The sequence below is a fragment of the Macaca nemestrina genome, chromosome 4 (genome assembly GCF_043159975.1).
Source record: "Macaca nemestrina isolate mMacNem1 chromosome 4, mMacNem.hap1, whole genome shotgun sequence".
Lineage (NCBI taxonomy): Eukaryota > Metazoa > Chordata > Mammalia > Primates > Cercopithecidae > Macaca > Macaca nemestrina.
Window position 1 is genome coordinate 185,908,986 of NC_092128.1, and position 26,524 is coordinate 185,935,509.

Consider the following 26,524-nt stretch of genomic DNA (forward strand, 5'->3'; position numbering starts at 1 on the left):
AATGGGGGCCTTCGGCGCCGGGACGCCCGGGGCTACGGATGGTACAGCCCTCCCTCCCCGTCTGCTCGAGGCAGATGGTTTCGCCCGGCTCCACACACCTCTTCTGGGCAGCAACCAAACGCGCGGAGGAAGCGTGACGCGCGCTGAGGCCACGCCCCTACTGCATAGTCATAAGGCGGGAGGCTCTGCCTTCGGGGCGGGGCAGACAGCTCCTCGCGCTCGGGCGCGGCAGGTTGGGGGCAGGGCCTAGCTCCGGGTGCGGGCGGGGATGGAGGCGGGGCCGGCCACGACCCGGTCCCCGCCCTCGCTCTCCTCCCCCAGGGCTTAGGCCCCGCCCCGCGCCAGCCGCCGCGCAGGGAGGGGCGGGGCCCGTCTCCGGCGGGCCCCGCCCCCTCTCTGAATATTGATGCGGCGCGCGTCGGCGTCGCCCTCCTCCCATTGAGCGATGCTGTATCGCGTGGCCCAGCGTCGGCGTGACGGTTGGACGCGGGCGCGGCACTGCGGGTCCCGATTGCTGCAGCCGCTTGTCAGTGTGATGAAGATTGGCACCCAGGTAAGCTGTCACTCAACCGCTCCGCCGCCGCCGCCGCCGCTCTCGCCGCCGCCGTCCCTATCAATCACACCGGCCCGCGGCCGCCGCCCGCCGCCGCCGCTGCCGCCCGGGTCTGGAGGGCCGGCGCTGCCCCGGAGGGCCCGCACTTGACCCGCCGTCCGGGGCAGGGGGCGGGGAGGGGGCGCGGGTGGGGGAGGGGAGCGGGCACCCGCGGGGGAGGGGGCGCCTTCCGCCCAACCGGCGCGGGGACGCGCCCAGTTGGTTTTTCAGTGTGGGTTGAGGGACGCGGAAATTTCTGGAAGGCGCCGCCGCCGCCGCGCTGGGCCCGATCGAAGCGCGCGCTCCTAACCGTCCCTTTCGGAGTGCGGCGCGCGCCCCGGCGCGGGGCGGGGGCGGGGGCGCGCGGAGCCCGGCGCGGGCGGGGCGGCAGGCGTGAGGGCCGGGGGCGCGCGGCGGGGCGGGGCCGGGGCGGGCGGCCCGCGTGGGGCCGGTCGGGTCCGCGGCCTCGCGGGGTCTTCCGGGCCGGCGGGGCTGCTCGAAGGGTGTGGGGTGCGCGGCGGCGCAGGCGGGAAGATGGCGGCCGCGACCCCGGCCCCGGCCTCAGCTGTGGCGAACGCGTGGGTCGGGGTCCTGGGGGCTGTGGGCGCGATGGGGCTCGCGCCCTCAGCGGGGCACCGGCGCGGGAGCAGCCCAGGTCCGCGCGCTGACGGCAGTGTTTGGGGCCGGGTGCTGGGGAAGCGGTTCTGGCATCCCGGGAATCGGTGGGAAGAGCCGCTTCTGTCACACGGGTCGTGGAAATAGATGACAGAAAGTGCCCGGCAGGGGCTGGGCGCCCTGTGGGTTTGCACCTTCCTTGTGAGGGAAATCGTGTCACTGAAGGAAGAATGAAGAAATGCGGAGTCTGCTTTATGTCATCCTAGTGGCTCTCGAAATGCCTTATTTGGACAGCGGCTCTGCGACCGGACCAGTCAGGGCCTCCGTTCCGATGGCGGATTCCTGACGGGAGGCCCGAGGGTCCGGGAATGGCGGCCCCCTGAGGTCGGGCCGGGGCAGGCGGGGCTGAGTGCGACGGGGGTGCTGCAGCCCTGGGGGGTGCTCCACCTGTGTGAGGGGTTCTCCTCCAACTCTTTAGAAAGAGTTTGCTTTTCAAAACAGTAGATGCTTTTTCCTTAGGAAGTGGGTACTTTCCCCTTCAGGATGAAAGAAGCTCCCAGCTTTAGTTAGGTCTACTTTCATGATTTTTCCTGGCATAGTGAACAATAGGCTTTCTCTAAACAGAAGAATCGAGGTGAAATGTGAACCTCTTTGCCAGTGTAGTTATTGGTGATGCTCTTGCATTTAGTCATAGATTAATTTGGAAGATGGCAGGCTGACGGAAATGAGGCTTAATTTACTTAGAGTGATTTGGGAATCCTCTCTTTGTATACAGGCATACCTCAGATAATTCGAGTTCTAATCCAGACCACCGCAGTAAAGAAAGTATTGCGGTAAAGCAAGTGACACAACACAGTTTTAAGTTTTTCAGTGCATATAAAAGTTGTAATTATGCTATACTATTTAAAGTGTGCAATAGCAAGCATTATATCTATAAAAATGTGCTTACCTTAATTAAAAAATACTTTAATAGGCCGGGCGCGGTGGCTCAAGCCTGTAATCCCAGCACTTTGGGAGGCCGAGACGGGCGGATCACGAGGTCAGGAGATCGAGACCTGGCTAACACGGTGAAACCCCGTCTCTACTAAAAATACAAGAAAATTCGCCGGGCGAGGTGGCGGGCGCCTGTAGTCCCAGCTACTTGGGAGGCTGAGGCAGGAGAATGGGGTGAACCCAGCGGGGCGGAGCTTGCAGTGAGCCGAGATCGCGCCACTGCACTCCAGCCTGGGCGACAGAGCGAGACTCTGTCTCAAAAAAAAAAAAAAAAAAAAAACTTTAGTACTAAAAATACTAATGATCATCTGAGCCTTCAGTGAGTCCTGCTCGTTTTGTACTTGGACAATCTTGCCTCATTGTGGATGGCTGCTGACTGATCAGGGTGGTGGTGGCTGTGTCAGTTACTTAAAATAAGGCAGCAGTGAAGCTTGCTGCATTGATGGACTCTTCCTTTCATGAAAGACTTCTTTGTAGCATGTGATGCTGTTTTGATAGCTTTTTAACCACAGTGGAAATTCTTTCAAAGTTGGAGGCTATTGTCAGACTCTGCCACTGCTATCCACTAAGTTGATGTGATATTCCACGTTTTGTTGTCATTTCCACAATGTGCACAGCATCTTCACTAGAAATAGCTTCCATCTCAAGAAACCACTTTCTTTGCTCATCCATAAGAAGCAACTCTTCATTATTTCCACCACATCTGCAGTTCCTTCCTCCACTGAAGTCTTGAACTCCTCCAAGTCATTACAAGGGTTAGAATCAGCTTCTTCCAAACTCCTGTTAGTGTTGATATTTAACCTCCTTCCATGAATCTTGAATGGCATCTAGAATGGCGGATTCTTTCCAGAAGGTTTTCAATTTACTTTGCCCAGATTCATCAGAGGAATCACTACCACAGCTATAGCCTTACAAAATGTATTTCTTAAATAATTAAGACTTGAAAGTCGAGATTACTCCTTGGATCCATAGCTGCAGAATGGATGTGGTGTTAGCAGACATGAAGACAGCGTTCATTTCCTTGCGTACATCTCCATCAGAGCCCTTGGGTGACTAGGTACATTGTCAGTGAGCAGTAATATTTTGAAAGAAATCTTTTTCTGAACAGTGGATCTCAACAGTGGGCTTAAAATATTCAGTAATGTGTTATTCCATTTCTAGAGCACAGGCAAGAGTAGATTTAACATAATTCTTCAGGACCCTAGGATTTTCAGAATGGTCAAAGACCGTTGGCTTCAGCTTAAAGTCACCAGTGACATTTGCCCCTAACAAGAGAACCACTTTGCCCTTTGAAGCTAAGCATTGAGTTCTCTCTAGGTATGAAAGTCCTAGGTGTCATCTTCTTCCAACGGAAGACTGTTTTGTCTCTATTGAAAATCTGCTTTTCCGTCTAGCTGCGTTCATCAGTGATCTTAGCTAGACCTGGATAATCTGGTGTTGCTTTTCTGTTAGTTAGCACTTGCTGCTTTACCTGGTACATTTGTGTTACAGGGACAACTTTCCTTAAACCTCATGAACCAGCCTCTGCTGCTTCCAAGTTTTCTTTTCTTTTCTTTTTTTTGTTTTTTTGAGATGGAGTTTTACTCTTGTAGCCCAAGCTGGAGTGCAATGGTGTGATCTCGGCTCACTGCAACCTCCGCCTTCCGGGTTCAAGCGATTCTCCTGCCTCAGCCTCTGTAGTAGCTGGGAGTACAGGCGGCCACCACCACATCCAGCTAATTTTTTGTATTTTTAATAGAGATGGGGTTTCACTATGTTAGGCTAGGTTCGAACTCCTGACCTCAGGTGATCCACCTGCCTCAGCCTTCCGAAGTGCTGGGATTACAGGGGTGAGCCACGGTGCCTGGCTCCAACTTTTCTTCTGCATCTTCCTCACCTCTGTCAGCCTTCATAAAATTGAAGAAAATTTGGGCTTGGTTCTGGATTAGGCTTCAGTTTAAGGGAATGTTGTGGTTGGTTTGATCTATCCAGACCACTCATACTTTCCCCATATCACCAATAAGGCTGTTTCACTTTCTTTCCCTCCCTCCCTCTCTTTCTTTCTTTGAGGCTGTTGCCTAGGTTGGAGTGCAGTGGTATGATCATGGCTCACTGCAACCTCTGCCTCCTGGGTGCAAGCAATTCTGCTGCCTCAGCCTCCTGAGTAGCTGGGATAACAGGTGTGCAGCATGTGTCCAGCTGATGTTTGTGTTATTAGTAGAGGTACGGTTTCACCATGTGGCCAGGCTGGTCTCAAACTCCTAACCTCAAGTGATCCGTCCGCCTTGGCCTCCCAAAGTGTTGGGATTACAGGTGTGAGCCACTGGACCCAACCGTTTTCTTATTCATGTGTTCACTGGAGTAGTACTTTTAATGGCCTTTAAGAACTTTTCCTTTGTTCTGAGAGGTGATTTAAAATTTCAGAAATTTGTGTATATATATTTTTTTAATTTCAAAAATTGAAAAGAAACTTGTACTTTGCATTTACAGCGTGGCTAGCCTTTGTTTTTCTTCTCTTTTCTTTCCTTTTTTTTTTTTTTTTTTTTTTGAGATGGAGTCTTGCTCTGTCACCCAGGCTGGAGTGCAGTGGCGCGATACTGACTCACTGCAACCTCTGCCTCCTTGGTTCAAGAGATTCCTCTGCCTTAGTCTACCAAGTAGTTGGGACTACAGGCGTGAGCCACCACGTCTGGCTAATTTTTGTATTTTTAGTAGAGACAGGGTTTCACTGTATTGGCCAGGCTGGTCTTGAACTTCTGACCTCAAATGATCCACCTGCCTTGGCCTCCCAGAGTGCTGGGATTACAGGCATGAGCCACCGCACCCAGCCCTTTTTTGTTTTTTTTTTTTTTTTTTTTTTTTTTTTGAGACAGAGTCTCGCTCTGTCGCCCAGGCTGGAGTGCAGTGGCGCAATCTCGGCTCACTGCAAGCTCCGCCTCCCGGGTTCACGCCATTCTCCTGCCTCAGCCTCCTGAGTAGCTGGGACTACAGGCGCCCGCCACCGCGCCCGGCTAATTTTTTTTGTATTTTTAGTAGAAACGGGGTTTCACCGTGGTCTCGATCTCCTGACCTTGTGATCCGCCCGCCTCGGCCTCCCAAAGTGCTGGGATTACAGGCGTGAGCCACCGCGCCCGGCCTGTTTTTTTTAAAGAGATGAAATCTCCCTAGGTTGTCCAGGCGGGTCTCAAACTCCTGGCCTCAAGTAGTCCTTCTGCCTCAGCCTCAGGCATGATCCACTGTGCCTGGCCTTGGCTAACTATGGTTTTGAGAGATAGGGTCTCATTCTATTGCTCAGGCTGGGATGCAGTGGTGAGATCATAACTCATTGCACTCTTGACCTCTTGGGCTAAAGTGGTTCTCCCACCTCAGCCTGCTGAATAACTGGGACTGCAGGGATGTGTCACCATGCCCAGCTAATTTTGAAAAATTTCTGTAGAAGTGAGGTCTCATTATGTTGTCTCGGGTATCTCTTAAGTTCCTTTCCAGAATGGTGAATCCTTTCAAGCAGCCTTCCTGCCTTGTCCTTCCAGAGTGTTGGGATTACCCGTATGAACCACTGTTCCTGACCTGGCTAACTTTTTGATTCAAGAGGCCTAGCTTTTGGCCCATCTTGGTTTTTGGCATGACTTTTCTTTTTTTTTTCTAGATGAAGTTTTGCTCTTGCTGCCCAGGCTGGAGTTCAATGGCATGATCTCAGCTCACTGTAACCTCTGTCTCCCGGGTTCAAACGATTCTCCTGCCTCAGCCTCCCGAGTACCTGGGATTATAGGCATGTGCCACCATGCCAGACTAATTTTTTTGTATTTTTAGTAGAGCGGGATTTCTCCATGTTGGTCAGGCTGGTCTCAAACACTGGACCTCAGGTGATCTGCCTGCCTCAGCCTCCCAAAGTGCTGGGATTACAGGTGTCTGGCGACATGACTGACCCCTTTTTTTTTTTTTTTTTGAGTGAGAGTCTCACTCTGTCGCCCAGGCTGGAGTGGAGTTGCATGATCTCGGCTCACTGCAACCTTCGCCTCCCAGGTTCAAGCGATTCTCCTGCCTCAGCCTCCTGAGTAGCTGGGACTACAGGCACGCGCCACCATGCCCAGCTAACTTTTGGATTTTTTTTTTTTAATAGAGACAGGGTTTCACCATGTTGACCTGGCTGGTCTCGAACTCCTGACATTACGTGATCCACCCGCCTCGACCTCCCAAAGTCCTGGGATTACAGGCATGAGCCACTGCACCCTGCCTGGCGACATGACTTTCTAACCAAGCTGGGTTTTGATTTTAAGTGGGAGATGGTGTTTCTCTTCCTTTCACCTGAACACTTAGAGGCCATTGTAAGGTTATTTTTTTTTTTTTTTGAGACGGAGTCTCGCTCTGTCGCCCAGGCTGGAGTGCAGTGGCCAGATCTCAGCTCACTGCATGCTCCGCCTCCCGGGTTCCCGCCATTCTCCTGCCTCAGCCTCCCGAGTAGCTGGGACCACAGGCGCCGCCACCTCGCCCGGCTAATTTTTTGTGTTTTTAGTAGAGACGGGGTTTTGCCGTGTTAGCCAGGATGGTCTCGATCTCCTGACCTTGTGATCCGCCCGTCTCGGCCTCCCAAAGTGCTGGGATTACAGGCTTGAGCCACCGCGCCCGGCCCATTGTAAGGTTATTAATTGGCCTAATTTCAATATTGTGGTGTCTGACAGAATGGGGGGCCCACGGAGAGGGAGAGAGATGGGCAGAACAGCCGGTCAGCAGAGCAGTCAGAACACACAGCATTTATCCATTAAGTTCGCTGTCTAATAGGGGTTCGTGACACGCCAGTAAAATTACAGTGGGAACATCAAAGATCACTGATCACAGATCCCCGTAACACACATAAAAATGACAAAGTTTGAAATACTGAAGAATTACCAAAATGTAACAGACACAAAGGGAGCTCCTGTTTTTGGAAAATTGGCACCATTAGGCTTGCTTTCTCCATACAGGGTTGCCACACTTCAACTTGTGAAAAACATAATGTCTGCTGAGTGCAATAAAGCAAAACACAATAAAATGTAAAACGAGGTGCTTATAGTCTGTTGAATCTAAAATACAGCAGTGTGTTATACCGCTAAAGATGCTCCCGATGCCTCCTGGCACGGTGCTTTCTTACCCTGTCAGTGAAGGATGCTTTTCACTTCAGACATTTAAAAGTGTGCCTTAGAATTGATGAAACATGGTCAGTGAAGTAGGACTTGTTTCAAAGATTAACATTTGTGCTTATGATCTGAGTGTCAGCAGGTTCTGTGGTAATGATACTGAGTACAACGCATTTTGTTAGGATTCCTGTACTCTAGTTTAGATGTAGTTAACGTTTCTCTGGTGGTAACTTTAGAAAAGCACTACTTGTAAGGCCAGGTGCGGTGGCTCACACCTGTAATCCTAGTACTTTGGGAGGCTGAGGTGGGTGGATTGCCTGAAGTCAGGAGTTCGAGACCAGCCTGGCCAGCATGGTGCAACCCGTCTCTACTAAAAATACAGAATTAGCTGGGTGTGATGGCGGGTGCCTGTATTCCCAGCTACTCAGGAGGCTGAGGCAGGAGAATCGCTTGAACCCAGGAGGTGGAGGTTACAGTGAGCTGAGATCACGCCAGTGCACTTCAGGCTGGGTGACAGAGCAAGACTCCATGTCCAAAAAAAGAAAAAAAAATTACTACTTGTAAATAGCTGAAATAGAAAGGTGCTACTTATGAGAAGTAACATTCTCTTTGCAGTTTACACTTTTGTTGCAAATTGTTAAAACTGTCTGAAACTGTTTAGAAGGATGGCCTGAAACTGCTAAAGTGATGCAAAGTGTAGACTCTGGTGGGGGGAGGGGGTGTCTTAAATTTTCATGTCTGCTTGGCCTCTGGGGGCCTCTTAACAGCATTTTAAAGGAAATAAATAGATTAAGAAGAGAACAAACCATTTTGAAATACAGTTATCAAAATATTATATTGAACCAAATTGGTGATAGTCCCATTTATTAGTTAAGTAACCGGATTGAGCAGTGGCTCTGGTAATTCCTTTGGGAGTAGTGATGAGATTTCTGTGACACTCTAATGCTTTGGAAAATACCTGTTGCTGTTTCTGTTAAAACTCCAGGGCTTATTGTCTGCCTTTATAATTGAAGGAGTGCTAAATTTCAGCTAGAAGTTTTTGCCTTTTATCATTCATGTTCACAAATACCAAGTTGATTTACTCTCAGCCTATCCATTTGTAGGAATATATGTGTATCCTTTCTTTACTTCCTCAAATGGTTATATTGATGACAAAAGAGACAAGGAAATAAAAACAGCAGAGAGAGGGGAACCCAAAGCCTAACAGTGTGCGTCCTTAGGGGTGAGGGTGAAGGAAGTGGCCGCAAGCCCTGGAAAGTTGCATCTTGCATCCATGTGCAGCACTGAGTGGATACCTGATGGTTCTGTCTTGTGTACACTGTTCAGGAGGACATGTAGAGTGGACATATCACATAGAAAAAGGTCAGTCTGGAAATTGTTAGCAGAAGCACTCAAGGGCTGAGAGGCACGGTCCTTGGTGGAAAGAGCCAGCAGGCCCGCTGCTGGCAGTGCCCTGCTCATGAGAGTGTGCAAGTCTGGAGTCTGGCCTGTTCCTGGCCTTGGCAGATGGTAGCTCCTTGTTTTGGATTGTTAGCCCCTGCCAGTTTAGTTACTGTTTCTGGAAAATTCACATCGAAGGCAGTGTGGTAATTCAGTCAGTGTGTTGTCTGGCGTGTGGTATAAAACTCCTGTTTAAAGCTCTGGTTCTGAGGCTATGCCTCAGGGACTGGAGAAGGGGACAGAGCAGCTTACTTTATTATTTATTTTATTTAATATTAATTTTATTTTATTTTGAGATAGAACCTCACTTTTTCACCCAGCCTGGAGTGCAGTGGTGCGATCTCTGCTCACTGCAGCCGGGAGCTTCTGGGCTCAAGTGATCTTCCCGCCACAGCCCCCAAAGTAGCTGGGACTACAGGCACATGCCACCACACCCAGCTGTGATTGACACTGGAGTGATTGGCTGTTTTAGTCGGATTCTCAGGGTGGCAGGGAGCAGGCTGACTTCAAGTTGGGTGGGCGGTGGAACAGGTGGTTCAGGATCATGCAGGCATAAAGAAAACAGGAATCTGTGGGATCCTTGGGATCACTGTATTGTTGCGGGACCTCTAGGCAAATGGAACCATGGTTTGAACTCTGGCAGGATCCAGTTGTGCACCAGGGCTCTTGGCCTTCCGCTTCAATTAGGTGGTTGCCCTCCATTGTCTGTTCCGTCTGTACACTCCCCTACAGCGGAGGCCCACCCAGTCTTACCTGCCCTGTACTCTCCCTTTCCCAGCACCCACCTCAGAGAGAGTGCCTGAGCTCTCTCCCTTCACACCACCTCCCAGACACTGACCTTTGGGCTGGGGGCTGGCCTTGGGTGTTGCGGGGCTGCCTGGTCCAGGGAGTGGTGCTTGGGAGGAGTGAGCTTCTACCACCTGCACAAGGAAGGCCCCCTTTGGGCAGGGCCTGCCAGTGGGGTTGGATCACTCAGAAGGGGCTGTGGATTGGTAGGTACTATGATCGCAGTTTCCAAAACATAATGCTTGAGTGAGAGCATGTGTTTTGTTACATGTTCTCTCAGACATTTTATGAAGGTTTGTACATTTTTTTGTATTAAAAATGTTAAGAATTTAACTTGACAAGTAAAAGGAGTATAAGGCCGGGTGTGGTGGCTCATGCCTGTAATCCCAACACTTTGGGAGGCCAAGGTGGGTGGATCACCTGAGGTCAGGAGTTTGAGTAGAGCCTGAACAGCATGGAGAAACCCTGTCTCTACTAAAAATTCAAAAAATTAGCTGGGTGTGGTGGTGCATGCCTGTAATCCCAGCTATTCGGGAGGCTGAGGCAGGAGAAGCACTTGAACCTGGGAGGTGGAGGTTACAGTGAGCTGAGATTGCACCATTGCACTCCAGCCTGGGCAACAAGAGCAAAACTCCATCTCAGGGGGGGAAAAAAAAGTATAATAAACATTAGATTGCTAAACTTTACCTTCTTCTAATTTTTGTTACGTATTTGAGCATATGTACTATTTTTTCCCCCCGAAACGGCGGCTTGCTCTGTCACTCAGGCTGGAGTGCAGTGGCGCAATCTCAGCTCCCTGCAACCTCTGCCTCCTGGGTTCAAGCAATTCTCCTGCCTCAGCCTACTGAGTAGCTGGGATTACAGGTGCCCACCACCACGCCTGGCTAATTTTTGTATTTTTAGTAGAGATGGAATTTTAACCATGTTGGCCAGGCTGGTCTCGAACTCCTGACCACGATGATCTGCCCGCCTTTGCCTTTCAAAGTTCTGGGATTACAGGCATGAACCACTGTGCCTGGCCCTTTTTTCCCAATTTTTGTTATGGTAAAATACACATAACAAAATTTACCATCTTAACCATTTTCAGTGTGCAGTTCAGTGGTAGTAAGTTCATTCATACTGTTGTACAGCCATCACCACCATGTCTCCAGAACCCTTCATCTTGTAAAACTGAAATTCTATACCCTTTAAACACTGCCTCCCCATTTCCCCTCCCTAAAGCCCCTGGCAAGCACCATTGTATTTCCTGTCTCTGAATTTCACTACTGCAGGGACTTCATATAAGTGGAATTATGTAGTATTTGTGTTTTTGTGACCAGCTTAGCTCATTTACCTAATGTCCTTAAGGTTCATCCATGTTGTAGCATATGTCAATTTCCTTCCTTTTTAAGGCTGAATAATACTCCATTGTATGGATATACTGAATTTTGTTTATCCACCCCTCAGTGGACACTTGAGTTCCTTCCACCTTTTGGCTATTTTGAATAATAAAACTGTGAACATGAATGTGTAAATACTTCTCCAAGATCCTACTTTAAATTTTTTTGGATATAGATCTAGAAGTGGGATTGCTGGATCATACTAGAATTCTGTTTTTAATTTTTTAGGGAACCTCCGTCTGATTTTTCACAACAGCTGTACTGTTTTCTATTCCTTTTAATTTATTTTTTCTTTTTCTTTTTTTTTTTTTTTTTTTTTGAGACGGAGTCTCGCTCTGTTGCCCAGGCTGGAGTACAGTGCCGGATCTCAGCTCACTGCAAGCTCCGCCTCCCGGGTTTACGCCATTCTCCTGCCTCAGCCTCCGGAATAGCTGGGACTACAGGCGCCCGCCACCTCGCCCGGCTAGTTTTTTGTATTTTTTTAGTAGAGACGGGGTTTCACGGTGTTAGCCAGGATGGTCTCTATCTCCTGACCTCGTGATCCGCCCGTCTTGGCCTCCCAAAGTGCTGGGATTACAGGCTTGAGCCACCGCGCCCGGCCTTATTTTTTATTTTTCTAAGGACCCAGTAAGGAAGGAGTATCAGTTTACATTCCTACCAACAGTACCAAGGTTCCGGTTTCTCCACATCTTCGCCAACACTTATTTTCTTATTTGTTGTTGTTTTTTTTAATAGTAGTCATCCTAATGGATATGAGGTGGTATCTTACTGTCATTATGATTTGCCTTTCTCTAATAGTTAGTGATGTTGAGCATCTTTTCACATGTTCGTCAGCCATTTATGTGTCTTTGGAGAAATATCTCTTCAAGTCCTTTGCCCATTTTTGAATTGGGTTTCTCACATGCATACGTGTGTGTGTGTGTGTGTGTGTGTGTGTGTGTGTATGTATATGTGTTTTAAAGAGACGGTCCCACTATGTTGTCCAGGCTGATCTCCAACTCCTGGGCTCAAGTAAGTAATCCAGTAATTCTCCTGCCTCAGCCTCCCAAGGAGCTGGGACTTAAAGACATGTGCCCCTGTGCCTGGCTCTGTTCATACATTTTTACATATTTATTAAGCTATTTTGTGTTATGTTTTTAGTTGGCATTTTAATTTATTTTTAAAACATTTATTGCTGGGCGCGGTGGCTCAAGCCTGTAATCCCAGCACTTTGGGAGGCCGAGACGGGTGGATCATGAGGTCAGGAGATCAAGACCATCCTGGCTAACATGGTGAAACCCCGTCTCTACTAAAAAATGCAAAAAACTAGCCAGGCGGGGTGGTGAGCGCCTGTAGTCCCAGCTACTTGGGAGGCCGAGGCCGGAGAATGGCGTGAACCCGGGAGGCGGAGCTTGCAGTGAGCTGAGATCCGGCCACTGCGCTCCAGCCTGGGCCGCAACAGAGTGAAAAAACATTTATATAATCCACACATTTCTTGTTTTAAAAATTTAAGATCTCATACACTTTTTTGATTCCAGTTTTGTTTGTTTGTTTTGTTTTGTTTTTTGAGACGGAGTTTCGCTCTTGTTGCTCAGGCTAGAGTGCAATGGCACGATCTTGGCTCACCACAACCTCCACCTCCCGGATTCAAGCAATTCTCCTGCCTCAGCTTCCCGAGTAGTTGGGATTACAGGCATGCGCCACCCCGCCTGGCTAATTTTGTATTTTTAGTAGAGACAGGGTCTCTCCATGTTGGTCAGGCTGGTCTCAAACTCCTGACCTCAGGTGATCTGTTTGCCTCAGCCTCCCAAAGTGCTGGGATTATAGGCGTGAGCCACCACGCCCGGCCAATTTCAGTTTTTTGTATTATTTTACGGCCATGCCTGATGTTGTGGAGCCTTGTGAGTATTTAGGTTTTGCTGCTTTCTGTGTTTTGCCATCTGAAAGCTGGAGTCCCTCTGACCCACCAAGCTTAGTGCTGACGGAGAGTGGAGGAAAGGGGTGGCTGCTGTGCAGGGAGTGCAGGTGCATTTCCACAGTGCTGTGTGCCCAGTGCGGGCAGTGCCTGAGAGAGAGGCTGTCTGTGGAAAAGGGGTCCTTGCCTCCAAGGATCAGGGTTCCTCATTTTCTTTTTCTTTCTTTCTTTTTTTTTGAGATGGAGTCTCACTCGCTCTATCGCCCAGGCTGGAGTGCAATGGTGCGATCTTGGCTAACTGCAACCTCTGCCTCCTGGGTTCGAGCAATTCTCCTGCCTAAGCTTCCTGAGTAGCTGGGATTACAGGCGTGCACCACCACGCCCGGCTGATTTTTGTACTTTCAGTAGAGATGGGTTTCACCTTGTTGGCCAGGCTGATCTCGAACTCCTCACCTCAGGTGATCCACCCGCCTCAGCCTCCCAAAGTGCTGGGATTACAGGTGTGAGCCACTGGGCCCGGCCCCTTCTTTTCTTTTCTTTTCTTTTTTTTTTTTTTGAGATGGAATCTCACTCTGTCACCCAGGTTGGAGTGCAGGGGTGTGATCTCAGCTCACTGCAATCTCCACCTCCTGGGTTCAAGTGATTCTCCAACCTCAGCCTCCGGAGTAGCTGGGATTACAGGTGCAAGGCACCACACCCGGCTCATTTTTGTATTTTTAGTAGAGACGGGGTTTTGCCACATTGGCCAGGCTGGTCTCGAACTCCTGATCTCAAAAAAGCTGCCTACCTCGGCTTCCCACAATGCTGGGATTACAGGCGTGAGCCACTGTGTCCGGCTGGGGTCTTAAAGCTTTGATGTGAATTTAAATTTACCAGTTGTGACAGACCATCCAGCTCAGAGTCTATTAAAACAAATTGCAGGCTGGGCGTGGTGGCTCACACCTGTAATCCTAGCACTTTGGGAGACTGAGGCAGGTGGATGACTTGAGACCAAGAGTTTGAGACCAGCCTGGTCAACATGGCAAAACCCCATCTCTCCTAAAAATACAAAAAATTAGCCGGGCGTGGTGGTGGGTGCCTGTAATTCCAGCTACTCAGGAGACTGAGGCAAGAGAATTGCTTGAACCCAGGAGGTGTAGATTGCAGTGAGCCGAAATCGTGCCATTGCAGTCCAGCCTGGGCAACAGGTAAGGCTCTGTCTCAGGGGGAAAAAAAAAAAAAATTAAAATTTGCAAAACCATTAAAATGTAAAATGCCTTTGATACTAGAATTTTGTCATGTCTTTAGGGGACATATTTGGACCTTTGGGTTAGAAATACTTTTTGATACAGATTTTAACAGGATTTATGATCTATGATTGTATTTGAATATTACACTTCAAATGATACCTCCTCAAACCTTGTTTGTGCCAGGTGCAGTGGCTCATGCCTGTAATCCCAGCACTTTGGGAGGCTGAGGTGGGTGGGTCACAAGGTCAGGAGTTCAAGACCTTCCTGGCTAAGATGGTGAAACTCCGTCTCTACTAAAAATAGAAAAAATAGCCAGACACAGTGGCAGGTGCCTGTAATCCCAGCTACTTGGGAGGCTGAGGTAGGAGAATCCCTTGAGCCCGGGAGACGAAGATTGCAGTGAGCCGAGATTGTGCCACTGCACTCCAGCCTGGGCAACAGAGTGAGACTCCATCTCAAAAAAAAAAAAAAGTGATTTCTTGACAAATGTTTTCCTCAGAATGAGTCATTTATTGACTGAACACCTCCTTGGAATAGGAGCCGTGGAAGCCAGGGTGGAAGACAGATGGACAACTGGCTTGTGGTTTCTGAACCACAGGTGCCTAAAACTTCTCACACACAAAATGAAAACTCACTCAACTGTCGTGATGTATAGTTAGTGTCCTAAAAGGTGTCCTGGAGAAGGTATTTTGGGAGGACTGGTAACAAACACAGCACCTAGAGATGCAGTCTCTGGATCTGACTGTTGTGTTGTCTTCAGTCGTTTTCTGGTTTTATAAATGCCTCAGTGTTACTGTTTGCTAGAACTGGAATTACCCTAGAATTTCCAGTGGAATTGTGGCTACTCATTAGTCAACACTGCTCTGGGTAGCAGCTAGGAGGTGGCACTGTGGGGGATGGTCCTCTGCTAGGCGCAGCACCTGGCAAGGGGGATGGGGCTGTGCGGACTCCTCCAGCATGGCAGTGTCTAGTATATTACATTACACAGGATAGTGTCACCAAACTGAGTCGGAGAGCACATTTTAGGTGGATTTAAAGGAAGTATACTCGGGCCAGGTGCGGTGGCTAATGCCTGCAATCCCAGCAGTTTGGGAGGCCAAAGCGGGCGGATCACCTGAGGTCGGGAGTTCAAGACCAGCCTAACCAATATGGAGAAACCCTGTCTCTACTAAAAATACAAAATCAGCTGGCTGTGGTGGCGCATATAATTCCAGCTACTCAGGAGGCCGAGGCAGGAGAATCACTTGAACCTGGGAGGTGGAGGTTGCAGTGAGCCAAGATTGTGGCAGTACACTCCAGCCTGGGCAACAAAAGCTAAACTCCATCTCAAAAAAAATATACTTAGATTTTCTGACTCCTCTGGGTACTAGAAAGAGGAAAAGAAAGTGTAGTCAGATTTTTAAAAAAGTATCACATCTCTTTGAACAGCTATAATTTTGGTCAGGGATTGGCAAACCACAGGCCTATGGGCCAGATCCCACTGACCTTTTTTGTATGGCCCTAGGACTGAGAATGGTTTCTACATTTTTAAAGAGCTGTAAAGAAAGCATATGTAATACAGACAGTATGTGACCCACAAACCTGAAATATTTACCTTCTGGCCCTTTACAGAAAATTTTTGCTGGTCACACCTCCCACCCCTTCAGTTCTTTTTTTTTTTTTTTTGAGATGGAGTCTCACTCTGTCACCCAGGCTGGAGTGCAATGGCCTAGTCTCAGCTCACTGCAACCTTTGCCTCCCAGGTTCAAGTGATTCTCCTGCCTCAGCCTCTTAAGTAGCTGAGACTACAGGCACCTGCCACCACACCCAGCTAATTTTTGTATTTTTAGTAGAGACAGGGTTTCACTATGTTAACTATGCTGGTCTCGATCTCCTGACCTCGTGATCCACCCGCCTCAGCCTCCCAAAGTGCTGGGATTACAGGTGTGAGCCATCGTGCCCGGCCAGCCCTCAGTTCTTACTTGAACCAAATCAAAGTTGGTCTGGATCTAAATGGAATCAAATAGCAAAACTGTTGGGAGATACGAAAAACACGTGGGGATTTGGTGAGCTACTCTCCTGCAGCTGACTCACTCCTCGCTGTGATTGGCATACAGTGTTGTCTGTGTAAAAGTCGAGCCTAAAGAAATAGCTCTTAACTCACCATGAGAATTATAAAGGAATCTATGTGAGTAGTTCTAACAGCTGAAGTCTAGAACTCTGCTTCAGTGACCAGTTCCCATTGAGCGCTGGGACACGCTTTGCTGAGTGTCACCATGGAGGGTCAGATTCTTTCCGGTGGCTCCCGTGCTTCACTGAGAGCAATTGTGCTGAGCCCCCCCGGCCGCTGGGACAGCAGGGCAGGCTCCTTGGTCAGGGCTGGCCCGGGAGCAGAGTGGGTTGATGAGAGGGGGCCTGGTCTCTGGGACACTGGTCAGGGTCTACAGGCTGGGGACCCTGCGGGCTGGATGAGAACCCCCTCACTGGTCTTTAGCTTCTCAGGACTTCTTTGTAGAATCTCCCTCATCTCTTCCTTTTTCTGTTTGATGTCTCTTTCCTCATTTCCTCTGTAAATGGAATAAAAAAAGGGACTGAATAATTTCCAAATTTTGTTTTTTTTTGTTTTTTTTTTGATAAAGAGTCTCACTATGTTGCTGGTTTTGAACTCCTGGACTCAAGCAGTATTCCCACCTTGGGCTTCCAAAGTGCTGGGCTTACAGGTGTAGGCCACTGGGCCCGGCCTATCCCCAACCTCTTTTTTTCAGTGCTTTTGTGACAGTTTTCTCATGGACCTTTTGACTGGTCAGGATAACATTGCCTGGGGATGTATTTACTTGATTACTTAAATTTATGTTTCTGTTTCAGTTTTTTTTTTTTTTTTTTTGAGTCAGTCTCGCTCTGTCACCCTGGCTGGACTGCAATGGTGTGATCTTGATGCACTGTGACCTCCACCTCCCGGGTTCAAGCGATTCTCTCAAGCCTCAGCCTCCTGAGTAGCTGGGATTACAGGCGCATGCCACGATGCCTGGCTAATTTTTGCGTTTTTAGTAGAGATGGGGTTTCACCACATTGGCCAGGCTGGTCTCGAACTCCTGAACTCAAGTAATCCGCCTGCCTTAGCCTCCCAAAATGCTAGGATTATAGTCGTGAGCCACTGCCCCTGGCCAAAAGGGAGATTTAAAATGTTAGACAAGGCGGAAGCATTAGATAGAGGGATATTAACATATCATTTACAGGTATAGTTAATAATCATGGGTAGGCATGGTGGCTCACACCTGTAATCCTAGCACTTTGGGAGGCTGAGGAGGGCAGATTGCTTGAGCTCAAGAGTTTGAGGCTAGCCTGGGCAACATGGCAAAGCCCTGTCTCTACAAAAAATACAAAAATAAGCTGGGTGTGGTGGTGTATGCCTGTGGTTCCAGCTACTCTGGGGCTGAGGTGGGAGGATCGCTTGAATGAGGGACGTTGAGGCTGCAGTGAGCCAGATGGTGCCACTGCACTCCAGCCTGAGCGACAGAGCCAGACCCTGTCTCAAAAAAACAAAACAAAACAGAAGAAAAAAACCTATATGGCTGTTTTAATACAGTTTTAAAATAAAATGAAGTCAAAAGTTGGGGAGAAGTAGTCTCTAAAAATTGAAAGCAGCCGGGTTCTGTGACTCACACCTGTAATCCCAGCATTTTGGGAGGCCAAGGTGGGAGGATTGCTTGAAGCCAAGAGTTCGAGACCAGCCTGGGAAACAGCCAGACCCCGTCTCTACAAAAAAAGAAAAAAACAAAAAACTGAAAGCAAAATGAATAAAAATAATCAAACCACAAATTGAGTTGGTAGCTTAACTATACAGAAAGGAATTATTTCAGGTGACTTCAAAACAAATTGTATTGGCCGGGCGCGGTGGCTCACTGTAATCCCAGCACTTTTGGGAGATCGAGGCAGGCGGATCACGAGGTCAGGAGATTGAGACCATGCTGGCTAACACGGTGAAACCCTGTCTCCACTAAAAATACAAAAAAAAAAAATTAGCCGGGCTTGGTGGCAGTCGCCTGTAATCCCAGCTACTCGGGAGGCTGAGGCATCGGAGGCGGAGCTTGCAGTGAGCCGAGATGGTGCCACTGCACTCCAGCCTGGGCGACAGAGCAAGACTCCGTCTCACAAAAAAACCCCCAAAAAACCAAATTGTATTGTACATCCTAGCAGGGTAAATCCTAAAGACAAAATAACTAAAAAGAAACCCTGGGCAGTTTTTAGTGCGTGAATTGTTAGTAATAACATTTTTACTTATTTATGTATTTACTGACTTACACTTCCTTTTTGAGATGGGATCTTGCTCTGTCCCCCAAGCTGGATCATGCCACTGCACTCAGCTTCCAAACCGTTGCTATTGCTGGGAGATGCACTACACAAGTAAGCCACAGGACGTTGCTTTCTTCAGACCCTGGTTAATGTTTGCAGAGCATGTGACACATGTGTGGCTTTGGAAGCTGCATCCTGGTCATAGCTGAGCGTCTTTCGTGGTGCTTGCCTCATGGACCGCCTGCTTCCTCAGCTCACTCTGTGTTTCCCATTTTGAATAATGCCATAATTCATAGGTTGAATTGATGTAATTCACTGTTGCAGGCACCAGAGTTGTACAGATTGTTGACAAGTGTCCCGTGCTTGTGAGTTCGACCTTATCTTAGAAGCACAATTATTTTATCATCAGAGGTCAGGTTGTGTAGAAGAAATGTCAGGGCTTTGAGCTGGACAGACTGAAGTTCCCCAGCCTGTGATCCATCTGTCTCCTCACCAGCGAAACAAGGACAGTGAACCTATCTGCGCCTTCTGGAGTAGTCTGACCCCCCGGTCACACTATTAGTAGCAAAAAACCATTTTATTATGTGGACAAATTCTGTGAACCAGGAATATGGAGAGGGAACAGGAAGTGGCCGTCTCTCCTCCAGGAGGTCTGTGTCCTCAGCTGGGACGACTCAGCGGCTGGGGGTGATGTCATGACTGAGGAATGGTGTCTTCTGGAGGCGCTTTCTGAAATCTGTCAGCTGGAACACGAGCTGGAGATGTTGGACCAGAGCACCCGTGTGCAGCCATCATAGGACCTGGGCTTCCTCACAGATAGAGGAGGTCCTCACAGCACTGAGGGGGTCCCTCACAGCACTGGGGGTCCCTCACAGCACTGGGGGTCCCTCACAGCACTGGGGGTTCCTCACAGCACTGAGGGGGTCCCTCACAGCACTGGGGGGGTCACTCACAGCACTGGGGGTCCCTCACAGCACTGGGGGTTCCTCACAGCACTGGGGGGGTCACTCACAGCACTGGGGGTTCCCTCACAGCACTGGGAGGTTCCTCACAACACTGGGGGGTCCTCACAGCACTGGGGGTCCCTCAGCACTGGGGAGTCTCTCACAGCTCTGGGAGGGTTCCTCACAGCACTGGTGGTTCCTCACAGCACTGGGGGCGTCACTCACAGCACTGGGAGGTTCCTCACAGCACTGGGGGTTCCTCACAGCACTGGGGGGGTCACTCACAGCACTGGGGGTTCCCTCACAGCACTGGGGGCGTCACTCACAGCCCTGGGGGCTCATCACAGCACTGGGGGGTTCCTCATAGCACTGGGGCTTCCTTTATGTCATTGGGGAGGGCTTCCTCAAGCATTGAGGGGCTTCCTTTATATCACAGGGGGGCTCCCTCACAGTATTGGGGGTTCCCAAATAGCACTGGGGGCTTCCTCACAGCATTCAGGACTTTCTCATAACAGTGGCTTCCTCACAGCGTTGGGGGCTCCTTTGTATCATGAGGGGGCTTCCTCACTGCCTGGGGCTTCCTGGTAGTCGGACTTCTCACGTGGGTGCTCAGGGCTCCAGAAGGGAGTGTCACTATGAACAAGATGGAAGCCTCCTCGCCTTTTCTGACCCAGCTCTCCTGGAGTCGCACAGCATCATTTCCACTGCGTTCTCTTGTTCTCAGATGAGTCACTCAGGTCAGCCTAGATTGCAGAGGAAGGGACAAAGACCTCGTGTCTCCATGGGAGAAATGCCAGAGAGTTGGGGGACACACTGGCCTTGGCGTGTAGTGGATGCGGCTCTGTCTGCCCTCACTGCCCCTTTCCTCCCCTCACGAAGCCCCATTCTTCTCCTGACACTCAAAACGCTGACTGAGCGAATGTGCGTCTCGCCTCTGCATGGCCTTGGTCAACAGGACTCACAGGCCGAGCTTCCAGGCACCTTGAGTGGCTGTGCCGGGCCTCCACGCGGCCCTGCTGCGGGGTTAGGCGGGAGGAAGCGAGACTGGCCCTACTCCTGTTGACTATTCCACCAGCACCTTTGGTTTGTGGAAGTGGTTGTGTTCAAAGAGATTTTTGTAAAAACATCACAATTCTAAAACTTTATGCATTTTTGGCATTTAAAAAGCCCTGGCAAGTCTACTGCCTTAATTCTCCTGCTCCCTTGGCCTGTAGGTCCGTACCTGTGTGGATACCCACTTTTTTTTTTTGCTGTTACTGTGGCCTTGTAGTATATTTTAAAATTTGGTATTCGTTAACTCTTTTTTTTTTTCTTTTTTTTTTTTTTTTTTTTGAGACGGAGTCTCGCTGTGTCTCCCAGGCTGGAGTGCAGTGGCGTGATCTCGGCTCACTGCAAGCTCCGCCTCCCGGGTTCACGCCATTCTCCCGCCTCAGCCTCCCAAGTAGCTGAGACTACAGGCGCCCGCCACCACGCCCGGCTAGTTTTTTGTATTTTTAGTAGAGACGGGGTTTCACCATGTTAGCCAGGATAGTCTTGATCTCCTGACCTCGTGATCCACCCGCCTCGGCCTCCCAAAGTGCTGGGATTACAGGCTTGAGCCACCGCGCCACCGCGCCCGGCCTTTTTTTTTTTTTTTTTTTTTTTTCCTTTTTGAGACGGAGTCTTGTTCTGTTGCCCAGGCTGGAGTGCAATGGTGCAATCTGGGCTCACTGCAGTCTCCGCTTCCTGGGTTCAAGTGATTCTCCTGCCTCAGCCTCCAGAGTAGCTGGGATTACAGGTGCGCGCCACCATGCCTGGCTAATTTTTGTATTTTTAGTAGACACGGGGTTTCACCATGTTGGCCAGGCTGGTCTCAGACTCCTGACCTCAGGTGATCTGCCCGACTCAGCCACTCAAAGCGCTGGGATTACAGGCGAGAGCCACCGCGCCCAGCCTTTTTTTTTTTTTTTTTTTTTAAAGGTAAGGCAGGGTCTCCCTTTGTCTCCCAGGCTGGAGTACAGTGGTATGATCATGGCTCACTGCAGTCTTGACCTCCTGGACTCAAGTGATCCCCCTGCCTCAGCCTCTCAAGCAGCTGGGACTATAGACACGTGCCACCACGCCCAGCTAAATTTTTTTATTTTTAGTAGAGATAAGGTCTCACTATGTTGCCCAGGTTGGTCTTGAACTCCTGAACTCAAACAATCCTCCCACCGTGCTAGGATTACAGTCGGGAGCCACTGCATCCGGCCTCTTAGCTCTTTCAAGGGTAATCTAGCTACTCACAGACCTTTATTTCTCCATTTATATTTGAGAGCAGTTTTGTTTTGTTTTATTTTATTTTATTTTATTTATTTTTGAGGAAGTTTGATTGAGATGATATCTGCAGCCGGGCGCGGTGGCTCAAGCCTGTAATCCCAGCACTTTGGGAGGCTGAGACGGGCGGATCACAAGGTCAGGAGATCGAGACCATCCTGGCTAACACGGTGAAACCCCGTCTCTACTAAAAAATACAAAAAACTAGCCGGGCGAGGTGGTGGGCGCCTGTGGTCCCAGCTACTCCGGAGGCTGAGGCAGGAGAATGGCGTAAACCCGGGAGGCGGAGCTTGCAGTGAGCTGAGATCCGGCCACTGCACTCCAGCCTGGGCGACAGAGCCAGACTCCGTCTCAAAAAAAAAAAAAAAAAAAAAATTATATCTGCATTGTTTATTATTTATTTATTTATTTGAGACAGAGTCTTGTTCTGTCGCCCAGACTGGAAGGCAGTGGCATGATCTTGGCTCACTGCAACCTCCACCTCCCAGATTCACGCCATTCTCCTGCCTCAGCCTCCCGAGTAGCTGTGATTGCAGGCATGCGCCTCCACGCCCGGCTAAGTTTTTTGTATTTTTTAGTAGAGATGGGGTTTCGCTATGTTGGCCAGGCTGGTTTCAAATTCCGGACCTCAAGTGATCCACCTGCCTCAGCCTCCCAAAGTGTTAGGATTACAGGTGTGAGCCACTGTGCCCGACCATATCTGCGTGATTTATAGATGATAACGTTTACTGAGAAAACCAGTGGAATCTCCGTAAACTGTTAGAACCACAGGAGGATCCAGAACAGTTGCCAGATACAAAGTCAGTCTACACAAACCAGTGATACTTCTACTGGCAACCCACCAGAAACTGTAACTGCTCTTGAGACAGTAACCAGAAAACCCATAAAGTGTTTAGGAATTAATCTAAGAAGACCTCCAGAAAGAAGACCATCAGATTTAATCATGGACGAAGGTACGGGTCTCAGTAAATGAAGAAGATCCGTGCTCATAGAAGGGATGATCTGTTATTATAATGATGGCTCTTTTCCCCAGGTGAGTCCATAAATACATATAAAAAGTTGTTATAAAGTTGGTCAAGCATGGCGGCTCATGCCTGTGATCCCAGCACTTTGGGAAGCCGAGGCATGAGGATCGCTTGAGCCCAGGAGTTTGAGGCCAGCCTGGGCAACATAGTGAGACACTGTCTCTGTAAAAAATACAAAAATTAGCTGGGCTTGGTGACACATGCCTGTAGTCCTAGCTACTAAGGAGGCTGAGGTGGGAGGATCACTTGAGCCTGGGAGGTTGTGGCCACAGTGAGCCATGAATGTGCCACTCCATTCCTGCATGGGTGACAGAGTGAGACTCTGTCTCAGAATAAAATAAATTGTTTCTTGATAGCAGAGACATTGTTTTGTTTGCTGCTCTATCCTCAGCAGTTAGAACAGCCAGGCATAAAGAAGACAGTCAGTAAATATTTGTGAAATGAGTGAAGGGCTCTGTGAAGCATGTGTAGAGTTGCGTGCTCTGCCTTCTCACTGGACGGTGACCTCAGACTCTTTCCCACTCTGTCTCGTGTCTTGTGATCGCACGATGGATGAGTGCAGTTGACTTCCCTGTTCCCTGTCGATGGATGGGTAGTTTTGTTTCCATTTTTTGTTATTGTGAATTTGAAAAATCTTTAGCATCTAGATTTTCTTGCTAAAAGTTTTTAATGCCCTTTAAAATGAGGCTTTGACACAGAAAAGATTATTTAAGGTTATTTTAAAATCAACATTTATTAATGTAGAGAGTTACAGGCTTGGTTTTCCTCTATTTTATATGGAAGTTGCTAATTTTATTCTCTTTATAAAGTTTAGAAAAGCTTTTTTGAGGCAGAGCCTTTCTCTGTCACCCACACTGGTGTGCAGTGGCCTGATCTCAGCTCACCGCAACTTCCGCCTCCCTGGCTCAAGCCTTCCTCCCTCCTCAGCCCCCCAAGTAGCTGGGACGACAGGCACAATACCACACCTGGCTAATTTTTGTATTTTAATAGCAATGGGGTCTCACCGTGGTGGCCAGGCTGGTCTCAAACTCCTGGCCCCAAGTGATCTGCCTGCCTCAGCCTCCCAAAATGCTGGATTACATATGTGAGCCACCGTGCCCAGCCAAATTTAGTAAGTTTTAACTTTCGCCTTTAAGACAGTCTTTGAACAACTTAAATTGATCAGACCAAATATATCTTTTTATTTATTTATTTATTTATTTATTTATTTTTTATTGAGACGGAGTCTTGCTCTGTTGCCTAGGCTGGAGTGCAGTGACGCAATCTCAGCTCACTGCAGCCTCCGCCTCCAGGGTTGAAGCAATTCTCTTGCCTCAGCCTCCTAAGTAGCTGGGATTACAGACCCAAACCACCATCCCCTGCTGATTTTTGTATTTTTTTTTTTTTTAGTAGAGACAGGGTTTCACCACGTTGGCCAGGTTGGTCTCTAACTCCTGACCTTGTGATCCACCCACCTCAGCTTCCCAAAGTGCTGGGATTACAGGCGTGAGCCACTGCGCCCAGCCAGTTTTTGTATTTTTAGTAGAGACGGAGTTTCACCATGTTGGCCAGGCTGGTCTCGAACTCCTGACCTCAAGTGATCCACCTGCCTTGGCCTCCCAAAGTGCTGGGATTACAGGCGTGAGCCACCACGCCCAGCCCAAATATAAAATTTTTAATGATACTTCCATTTACAACTTAAATACCCTTATACATTTTTTTTTTTTTTTTTTTTTTGAGACCGAGTCTGGCTCTGTCGCCCACGCTGGAGTGCAGTGGCCGGATCTCAGCTCACTGCAAGCTCCGCCTCCCGGGTTTATGCCATTCTCCTGCCTCAGCCTCCGGAGTAGCTGGGACCACAGGCGCCCGCCACCTCGCCCGGCTAGTTTTTTGTATTTTTTAGTAGAGACGGGGTTTCACCGTGTTAGCCAGGATGGTCTCGATCTCCTGACCTTGTGATCCGCCCATCTCGGCCTCCCAAAGTGCTGGGATTACAGGCTTGAGCCACCGCGCCCGGCCTACCCTTATACATTATAAGCACTGTATGTATCTGACCATACAAGTAAAACCTTCCTTTTTTTTTTTTTTTTTTTTTTTTTAAGATGGAGTCTTGCTGTCTCCCAGGCTGAAGTGCAGTGGCACAATCTTGGCTCACTACAACCTCCGCCTCCTGGGTTCCCGCCATTCTCCTGCCTCAGCCTCCCAAGTAGCTGGGACTACAGGTGCCCGCCACCACGTCTGGCTAACTTTTTGTATTTTTAGTAGAGACGGGGTTTCACCGTGTCAGCCAAGATGGTCTCGATTTCCTGACCTCGTGATCTGCCCACCTTGGCCTCCCAAAGTGCTGGGATACAGGCGTGAGCCACTGCGCCCGGCCTAAATAAAACCTTCTTAAGTAAATATGATGATTTAAGATTATTGGCCAGGAGCAGTGGCTCACGCCTGTCATCCTAGCACTTTGGGAGACTGAGGCGGGCGGATCACTTTAGGTCAGGAGTTTGAGACCAGCCTGGCCAATATGATGAAACCCCAGCTCTACTAAAAACACAAAAATTAGGCCGGGCGTGGTGGCTCACACCTGTAATCCCAGCACTTTGGGAGGCCGAGGCAGGTGGGTCACGAGGTCAGGAGTTCAAGACCAGCCTGGCCAGCATGGTGAAACCCCATCTCTACTAAAAATACAAAAATTAGCTGGGCGTGGTGGCAGGCGCCTGTAATCCCAGCTACTCGGGAAGCTGAGGCAGGAGAATTGCTTGAACCCAGGAGGCGGAGGTTGCAGTGAGCCAAGATCACGCCGTTGCACTCCAGCATGGGGAACAGAGTGAGACTGTCTCAAACAAACAAAAAAACACCCACAAAAATTAGCCAGGCGTAGTGGTGAGTGCCAGTAACCCCAGCTACTCAGGAGGCTGAGGCAGGAGAATCACTTGAACCCAGGAGGCGGAGGTTGCAGTGAGCTGAGATCATGTTACTGTACTCCAGTCTGGGTGACAGAATGAGACTCTGCCTCAAAACAAAAAAACAAAACAAAAAAAAGTATTTACATAGTGCATCTCAAGTTCTCAGACTTTGCTCTCAGACCTGGGGACACTACCTGGTTCTTGTCACTGCTGTGTCCCCAGAGTGCTAAGAAGTTTGCAATCTGTAAACTCGAATACATGAGTATTCACCATTTAGTAAATTTCTCTCTGGTACTTTTTAACTAAAAAAGAAATGTCTATAATTAGTAACTTAATTACACATAAATTGCAATCAAGGTCAGAATCTAAGATTAATTGGCCATTTTCTTAAATACTGCCAACGCCTCTAAATGCCAAATACGTAGATTATTTTGAAGCTAAACACTAAAATATTAAAACCTAAACCATTCATAGGGGCTAAAGACACTAAAGCAATAATGAAATCGTCTCTGATGAGTAGGGGTTCCTTTCTGGGGCCTCCGCCAGCCCTTCTACTGTACCTCCTTTCTTAGTCTCCCTGGACTGCTTGGCCGCTGACTTCCCTTCGCGCTCATTCCTCTGATCTGAGCAAAGGAAAACACCGCCACCTGGTGGGATTCTGCCAGTCTGTTAACATCAGCTTCCTTTCCGAAAAACTTGCCCTGTTCCTCCAGAATACTTAAAAGTATTAAGATGCCAGCTTGTTAAGTTCTGTCCATTTTTCATGGTTTTGTTGGCCTTTAAAGTCACAACACTAAAGCTTATATTCTTCGGGTGGTTTTGAGATGAGCGTAAGTTTTTTTATGGCTGAGGCACCTATGGCTGAGGTCAGACTGCTTTCCAAAGCTGTTACACCGCCATGTGACTCATAGCACTGACTCCTGTGGAGTTCCAGATTTGACTTCATCTTTGCTAGCAAACAGCATTGCTTTTGTTTTACATTTAATAATTGCTACATGGAAAAGGATATATTCTTTTAATTTTTTAATTTCTTGGATTACTAGCGAGTTCTATTTCTGTACCTGAAGGTTGGAGAGTTGTGTCTTCCT

The 26,524-nt window shown here is 48.8% G+C and overlaps 1 protein-coding gene across 3 annotated transcripts in view; it reads left to right on the forward strand.

Moving 5' to 3' along the window:
• Positions 1-375: 375 nt before the first annotated feature.
• Positions 376-26,524, forward strand: part of LOC105472572 (PBX/knotted 1 homeobox 1) — a 71,818-nt gene continuing 45,669 nt past the window's right edge. Inside the window, exon 1 of one of the 3 annotated variants that reach the window (XM_071095769.1) lies at positions 376-553. The gene's annotated coding sequence lies outside the window, so the exon portion shown is untranslated. Of the gene's footprint in view, positions 554-21,938; positions 22,566-26,524 lie in introns of those variants that run through there. The other 2 variants (XM_071095768.1, XM_011725941.3) reach the window with 2 other exon arrangements.